This window comes from Lepus europaeus, chromosome 13 (assembly GCF_033115175.1).
Source record: "Lepus europaeus isolate LE1 chromosome 13, mLepTim1.pri, whole genome shotgun sequence".
NCBI classification, from domain to species: Eukaryota; Metazoa; Chordata; class Mammalia; order Lagomorpha; family Leporidae; genus Lepus; species Lepus europaeus.
Genome location: NC_084839.1, coordinates 2877386 through 2885754, shown reverse-complemented (window position 1 = coordinate 2885754; position 8369 = coordinate 2877386).

The window sequence follows — 8369 nt, the reverse complement described above, 5'->3', positions numbered from 1 at the left end:
ACCAGCTCTCTGCTGTGTCCTGGGAAAGCAGTGGAAGATGGTCCAAGTGCTTGGGCCCCTGCACCCACGTGGGAAACCAGGAAGAAGCACCTGGCTCCTGGCTTCGGATCAGCATAGCCCTGGCTGTTGTGGCCAATTGGGGAGTGAATCAGCGGATAGAAGACCTCTTTCTCTGTCTCTCCCTCTCCTTGTCTATAACTCTACCTCTCAAATAAATAAAATCTTAAAAAAAAGAACTGAGAGTCCTTGAAATTTAACCATATCAACACAGTCTTCTTTATAGTATTAAACCAAAGAAAAATGGATCCTTTTAAATGTTTTTTTCTTTTAAATTAGGAAACAGAAATAAATCAAAAGAGCCAAATCAGTGTGGTAAGGGGAATGTCTAATGATTTCCCACTGAAACTCACTCAGAATTGCACTTGTGTGTTGAGGAGTGAGCAGCAGCATTGTGATGATGGTGGAAGACTCTCTGCTGAAGTCTTCAGACAATTTTTGCTAAAGCTTTAGCTTTCTCACATTCCCATGATAAGCAGAAGTTGTCACTGTCTTGTTTTTAAAGATTTATTAATTTACTTGAAAGGAAAATTACAGTGTGAGAGAGAGATAGCTAGAGATAGCTTCCATCTTCTGGTTTACTTCCCAAATGGATGCAACAGCCAGGGCTAAAGCCAGGAACCAGCAGCTTAGAAGCTTCATCTGGGTCTCCCATGTGGGTGCTGGGGCCAAGCACTTGCTTACACTCTTTGCTGCTTTCCCAGGCACATTAGCAAGGAGCTGGATCAGAAGTGGAGCAATGGGGACTTAAACCAGTACCCATATGGGATGCCAGCACCACAGCCAGTGGCCTAACCTATTGCACCACAACAGTGGCTAATTCTTTGGCCTTTCAGAAAGTCAAGAAACAAAACTGTTTGAAACACCACCCTCCCCAAAAGTCTCCATGACCTTTACTTTTACTGAACCTTATCAACCTCTTGGTTGTCATTGCAATGATTATGCCTTATCTTCAGGATTGTATAAATAAAGCTCTGACTCATATCGTTATGATTCTTCTGAGAAATGCTTCCAGATGCTCCCACTTGTTTAAAAACTTCCATTGAGAGCTCTGCTCTTTTCTGCAGTTGATTTGGGTGCAATAGTTTTAGCACCCAATGAGTGGACAGCTTCTCTCAAGTTTTTTAGTTAGAACTGGGTAAACTGAACCAATTGCGATGCCCATGCTTTTGGTTGCTGTTGGCTACTATCTATTGTTAGACATTAGTAATATTCCTTTAGGACATGAATAAGTTTAATTTTTTTCTCACAAATTCTGTGGTTGGTGTGCCACTGTGGCTATATCTTCAACATTATTTCATCCCTTTCCATTTGGAAATTGTTTATTTATTTGGGGTGCTGTTTCATAGACTTTTCACAAATAATCAAATGTTTCATCATTCTTCCACCCAAACTTTACCATAAATTACATGATAGTTCATGCTTCAATTTTAATAGAAGTCATGTTGCACTGATAGGGATGCTCTTCAAATTGATGCCTTACCCATATAACTCAAGCTAGATTTACAATGTGCTATTATGAACCTCTTTGGTGCTGGAATATTTTGAAATCCCTAAATATTTTGGAAAAGTATATATTCCATGAACTTTTGAAAATATTATTTATTTGAAGGGGAGAGAGAGAGAAAGAGGGATAGAGAGATTGACTCTATCCTCTGGTTCACTCCCCAAATGTCCACAACAGCCAGGTCTGGGCCAAACCAAGTCTGGTGAGGAGCCAGGAAGCCCATTTGGGTCTCCCACTTGGGTGGTAGGGATTCAAGTACTTGGGCCATCCTCCAGTGCCTTCCCAGGTGCATTAACAAGAAGCTGGGTCAGCAGCAGAGCAGCTGTCGCCTGAACTGGCACTCTGATAGAGTCAGGTAGCATCACAAGTGGGGGCTTAACGCACTATCCAATGCCAGCCTTTTCCTTGAGTACTCTTTGTAATTATATTTTTCATGATCAGTGTCAATGTTTTCTTTTTATACAAGCCAGGTCAAGTTAGTTTTTCTGTCATTAGCAATCAAAAATGTGCTCACCAACAGTAATGCAGTGTGGGAAGCAGATTTTTCCATTAACATTACTTTCCAAATTATCAGTGCTCCTTCTTCTGTGGAGAGTAGAGAGAGATGATGAAGTCACATCAAGATCCAGTTAAAGGTTCAGAGCAAAGAATAATGCGGTTGACAACAATATCGGTGAGTCTGACATGAATCTTCTTGCTCTTCTTTCAGTGGACAAGTGTTCTTCAATACAGGGCTTCCTTGGCTCAAGATGTCAATGCAGGGGTGCTCTTGTCAGAGCAGAACACAGTGTATTTTTGTAGGGAACGTGATGATATTCCATTCTGTCCAGGGCCTACACCAATGTATTTACTCAGAGACGATGAAACTTCACTATATAGAAATTAAAACATTTTATACATAAAGAAGTAATTGAAACATGATATTAAGAGAGAATAGGTGGAATCCCAGATGAAAACAGATACCAAAATCATACTATTGACCTGGAGAAATTGTTTCCACTCAACTTTAGTAAAATGAAATTCATTTCTATCACGTTTTCTCAGTTTAAAAGATAAGGTCTTCTAAGCAGGAAGACCTGAATAAGAAACCCTGACCTTTAAAGCAGGTCCCACTAATCTGGAAAAGTAAACATGAATAAAAATGTAATTTATTTCCATATATTTTAAGAAACACACACTTGTCATTTGATTTTAAACTTCTAAAAACAGTCAGTTGTTTTGTTATTTATCCATGAGGCTTGTTAAATCCACATAACCTTCACTTGATTGATTGATGAGCTTGCTGCAAGCTTTCACAATGGAATGTTGTTTTACTAAGATGAGGAAAATTATAGGCTATGATCAAGTGCACTGACATAAAACATTCAGCGTTTTAGCTTTTAAAAAATTTCAGATTACTTAAACCTTTAAAGTACATATGATTGTCTTGTACACTGACAACATTACTTCAGGCTGAAGGAATGTGGAAAAAGACAGAAGGTTTTCAACTCTTACTCAACAAAGACGGACTGTTTATTGATAGAGAGCAAGCAGACAGAAAGCAAAAGGAGATGAGTGGTTTAAAACATTGTAGGTCAAATACCAGGGGTCTGGGTGATGCTGGAGTTACATTTGTGTCCCTACATATCTTCCTCAATATAACATTTCAGTAATAAAGAAGAGACGGTGTGATTCTCCCTGTGTAACCACATGCTACACATGAACCCACACGCATGCATATGCACAGCCCTACAGCATGACAATACATAGCAAGATTTGCAATAAATGCTTCCGGAGCATGTCGTCCTCATTGTTCTAAGCATATTTCCTTAACTATGGAGTGACCACCTACTAGTATTTCCTTAACTATGGATGACCATGAACTAGCTCACAAGTCCCCATCTTGTGCAAAGTCACAAGCACATCAGTGCAGAACGGTGCTCTCCCATGGGCTTGCTTTTGGAAACAGAATGTGAAAAAAATGTGGAATCCCTGCCTTGGTCTGACAACTTAACAAAAACTCTTTGCAAAAAATTGAATACAAGTAAGAATTCTGCAATCCTACCTTTAAAGCAATCAAAACAAACACTGCTGTAAAAGCAATCATTTCACTGAGAGCACAGTCCCCAACTGGTTTATGCTAAGCACCAAGAAAATAAGTCATTTGGTCATTCCTCCATGTAATTAATATCCTGCACTTAAATTAAAGATAACCATTTCTTTATGGTAAGAGCTATGCTTTATTAAAAGTACCCAAATTCACAAGGTTACTATTAATTGTGAGACCTTGCTAAATCAAAGTGAAAAAACCGACAAAAATGATGATACCCACTGAAATATCACCTTTGCACATCATGACTTAAGCACTTTTTCCATTACCTGAAAAGTCATATAATTATGTTCTGCATAGAAATTTATTAGTTAGCAGTTTATGTCTAGATGACTACAATAATTTTCATATTTTAGACTCTGAGGCTATTTAAGTTTGCCATTGTATATGAAAATTTATTAATAACACATAAGCATGAGATTTAAAGTATTTACTGGCCAGAATACCTGGACACAGGGAGACTGGACCAGGTGGAGACTAGTAAAACTTATGCCACATTATCAAAAGAGAGAAAGGGAAAATATAAAGTACAAGTGTATCTAGGCACAATTGTTTAAAAAAAACCAGTTTGTTGTACAATAAATCTTTATGCAAAGAAAAGCTTGACTTTTCGGCAGCATCTTGGACTTTGGGCACCTGACATCCATCCATCCACTCTGGCAGAGGGGAGATGGCACGGAGGACAAGCTGTTGCCAATCAACAGAAAAGATGCTGAGGACGACCAACAGCAACCTTCCCTGGGCCTCAGTGTGTCGTCTTTCTCAGTCAGCTCTTTTGACTGCATAGCAATTTACTTCATTTTCACAATAGTCCTTTATATTAGAAGGGAAGAACATGATGCCAACAGAGGTCATAGAGGTGTCACTGGAACTAATCAATACCTAAAGCACAAGAGTTTAGCACCTGCTATGATTGTTGATGCTTCCCTTAGGTGAAGACACAGCAATGGGAGCGCTCACTACTGCAGTACACATCCAGCGAGAAACGAGGGGCACCTTCTCAAACAGACGATCACTCCACCGCCTCTTCTTCCTTGGAAAGCAGCTGTCACAGGTGGCCCCAGAGCTGCTGCAGTCATCTTGCCCAAGGTCTGAGACTAAGCCACCACGGATAGTGACAGGGCAGAGAGGTAAAGATGCCCTTGGACCACTGGATCCACAAATCTGTACTCTCGCACCTTCCATCGTCTGACATAAAAGTCTTTCCTTATATTTCACACAAAAATGAAACAATATTTAACTACCTATTTGCTTGAAAACAGCCCAGCTAACACTCAGATATAGAAATCACCAGTGTGATCATTGCTGTGCATGTGAGCCATGTACACGAATGTGTCATATATGGGTCACAGAGAAACCATCTCTGCTTACAGGGCCAGGAAGGAGGTTCTGGGTGGATATTATATCCTGATTTCCTTCCCACAGTGTGTATGTTACTTCATGCCCTGTATATGCCTATAATGAAAAGGAATAAATTTCTTGAGGAACAGATGTGAAAGTATCCCTTATCCAGCATTTGGGATTGTCAAGGTCATTTTTCTTTTAAACTAGTTTAATATTTTTTAAAAAAAGGAAACCAGGCTATGCTTTGCTTCTCCTCCCTAGGCACTAACCACCCTACCTCATCTGGAAAGTACTATGTACATATCCAGGTACAGCAGTTTTTGATCAAGTGCTTTATCCAGTTTTCCAAACAAGAATCTCACAAGTTATCATAGAAAAATCATTAATTTTTATAGCTATAAGGAAACACTTCAACCAGTGATGATATATGTTCAAATAAAAAATTAGCTGGAAAAAAGTAGTTCCTAGCCCCCTTTCAACAGTGCAGTGCTTGCAGATGTCTATCTTATCGAGTGAGGAGACATGCTCACTTCTTTTGTTGAATCAGATTTCTTTGAAAATCAATTTTCCAGCATGTATTTGAGCTTCGTTTCAGATACTCAGTGAAAACATTTATCTGAATGTAACAAGTTATCAAATAATTGTATGTTGCTGATTACAGAAATGATGCCCATCTTGAGGGACTCAGAAGTAATTCATACAGACATACGGGAATTTATACAGCAGACGAAATGCATCTATTTGTCTCTGATAGCACAGATGCTGGCTAACGCCAGGTCGCAAAGTCATGAAAATGAAGTAACAGCAAAGGGATGTGAAGAATGCAAAGGGCTGACCACCTCTGAGGCCACAGTCACATAATTTTCTCTTCATTTTATAGCAAAGAAATATCGATTATTTGCATTCGGGGCCTACCTGCATTCAATATCTTCATGGTTTTCTGCAGACTGTGATGAAATTGCGTACTAGGGTCCTTGAATCAGCATTATTAGCTAAATTCAATTTGGTTCCATGTTAAAAACAAGCCAGCAAAATACATGCATTAAAAAAAAGGCAAAGATTATGTCAAGGCCAAAAATATTTTTGTGTCCATGTGTTAAAACATATGGAAGATGATAATGCTTCATCAAGTGAAAATGGCTCTAAGACACAAGGCATTTTTTTTTTTTTTGGACAGGCAGAGTTAGACAGTGAGAGAGAGAGAGACAGAGAGAAAGGTCTTCCTTTTCCGTTGGTTCACCCCCCAAATGGCCACTATGGCCAGTGTGCTGCGCCGATCCGAAGCCAGGAGCCAGGTGCTTCTCCTGGTCTCCCATGCAGGTGCAGGGCCCAAACACTTGGGCCATCCTCCACTGCCATCCCGGGCCACAACAGAGAGCTGGACTGGAAGAGGAGCAACCAGGACAGAATCCGGTGCCCCAACCAGGACTAGAACCCAGGGTGCCGCCACCGCAAGAGGAGGATTAGCTTAGTGAGCCGCTGCACCAGCCCACAAGGCATTATTATAATTCAATATAGAACTGAAATGGAAAATAAACTAAGTGCAGGGCTAGGCATCATCTCTGGGAAGCGTGCAGACATTACCAGTGCTTTCCCTAGCCCCTTGGCACTGTCACTCCTTGCCACATATCCCTCTCCTGCTGCTTAAAGGCAAGCCAGCATGTTGCACACCAGCTGTATCGGCCACTGCAGTCTGCTCTTCTGGGTACAGTGGCCTGGAAATGCTCTAGAATCAAGGTCCTGGGAGCAGCTTCCATTGACAAAGGACAGCAGGGAGAGGCAGAAAAGCACAGCAGCCCCCTGGCCTCTCCCCACACACAGCCCAGAGCAGGACTCAGTCCTGCAGGCCCAGCAGGAACCTGTCCCTTCCATCATCTCAGGCTCTTACTCTCTAAACAGTGCCTGATGGAATGGCCTCCCAGATAAATTAGTTGTATTTCCTCATGCTCAATTCATTCCATCAGAGGGACCCAAATAAAGAAAAAGGGTGTGTATTGCACTGGAAAAACCATTCAAACGGAATCACAGCTCTACATGAGAAACGATGAGACTGCATTACACAGTACACAAGGGTGGGTATTCATTTCTTAAATGCTTACTTTCTCATCTACTTGAAATGCAGGCTACCACAGAGAGGGAAAGACAGACAGACACACACACACACACACACACAATATCTTCCATCCTCTGGTTCACTTCACAAATGTTTTCAATAGTCAAGACTAGGCCAGGCTGAATTCAAGAGGCAGGAATTCCACTCAGGTCTCCCACATAGGTGGCTGGGCCAAAGAACTCGAGCCATCTCCCAGTGCTCCTGGGCCCATTAGCAGGAAACCATATCTTAAGTGGAGTCTCCAGGACTCAAACAAGCACGCCAATATGGGACGTGGGCATCCCAAGCAGTGGCTTAAACTGCTGGATAAACAGTTTCAAACCACGGACATTTCCTAGAGGGCTTGAGGTCGTCTGTGAAGAAAAGGGAACAGTTACTTAACTAGGCATTCATGAATATTTATTTGAACAAAACACAACAAATAATAATCTTTAAACTGATATAATAAATGACACAATTTTCATTATTATTAATAAAGTACCTGGTTCACCTACATTTTAGCTTTGCACCTGTGAATTTTTACCAGAATAGTTTTTGAGTGCTTTTTCCTATGAAAACAAGTTTATAGTATTTTATATAGATATGGTACCTTTACAAATAACTAATTTTCCCTAGAATGATTACTTGAATTTTTCATTAATAGTTTAGTAACATTTCCTTCTGCTTCACTTTTCACTTTTCTTAGTGCCATGTAAAGTCTGAGGGTTTTGAGGAACCCACAAGACTTGTATCAAAGTTCCTCCTGTGTGAAGTACCACCACATGCTTGTTAGAAGAATTCCAGCATATTCAACTTTACACAATACTCATGAGACTAGTATTGTCTATAATTGCATGTAAAGTATTATAAATATTTGGAGGAATGTTAACAAGCTCCAAGTCCACCTATAATTCTCAAAACTAACGCTGAGATGTTTCCACAGACACATTTTTGGCTTATTTCATTTCAAACCTTGTTCATCTACCACCAGCCCCCTATACTTGGTGCCAGACACCTTGAGACACACTTTTATTTCAAACTCCTCTGTGTGGTTGAAACAGGAAGTAATTGGAGCACCTCAGGAAGGTGTTCCTACCCTGTGACAGTCAGGAAAACCTTGCTGTGTTTCACAATTAGCACAACCACATAAACAGGAGCACATCTCACTAAAGGCAGTTCAAATTTCCCATCCCAACTACCCAAGTCCAATTCCAAAGCTGCCCTTAGCCATTCCCATGTAAATGGCCTTAGGAGAAGTATTGAAGGGGAGGCTGGAGTGC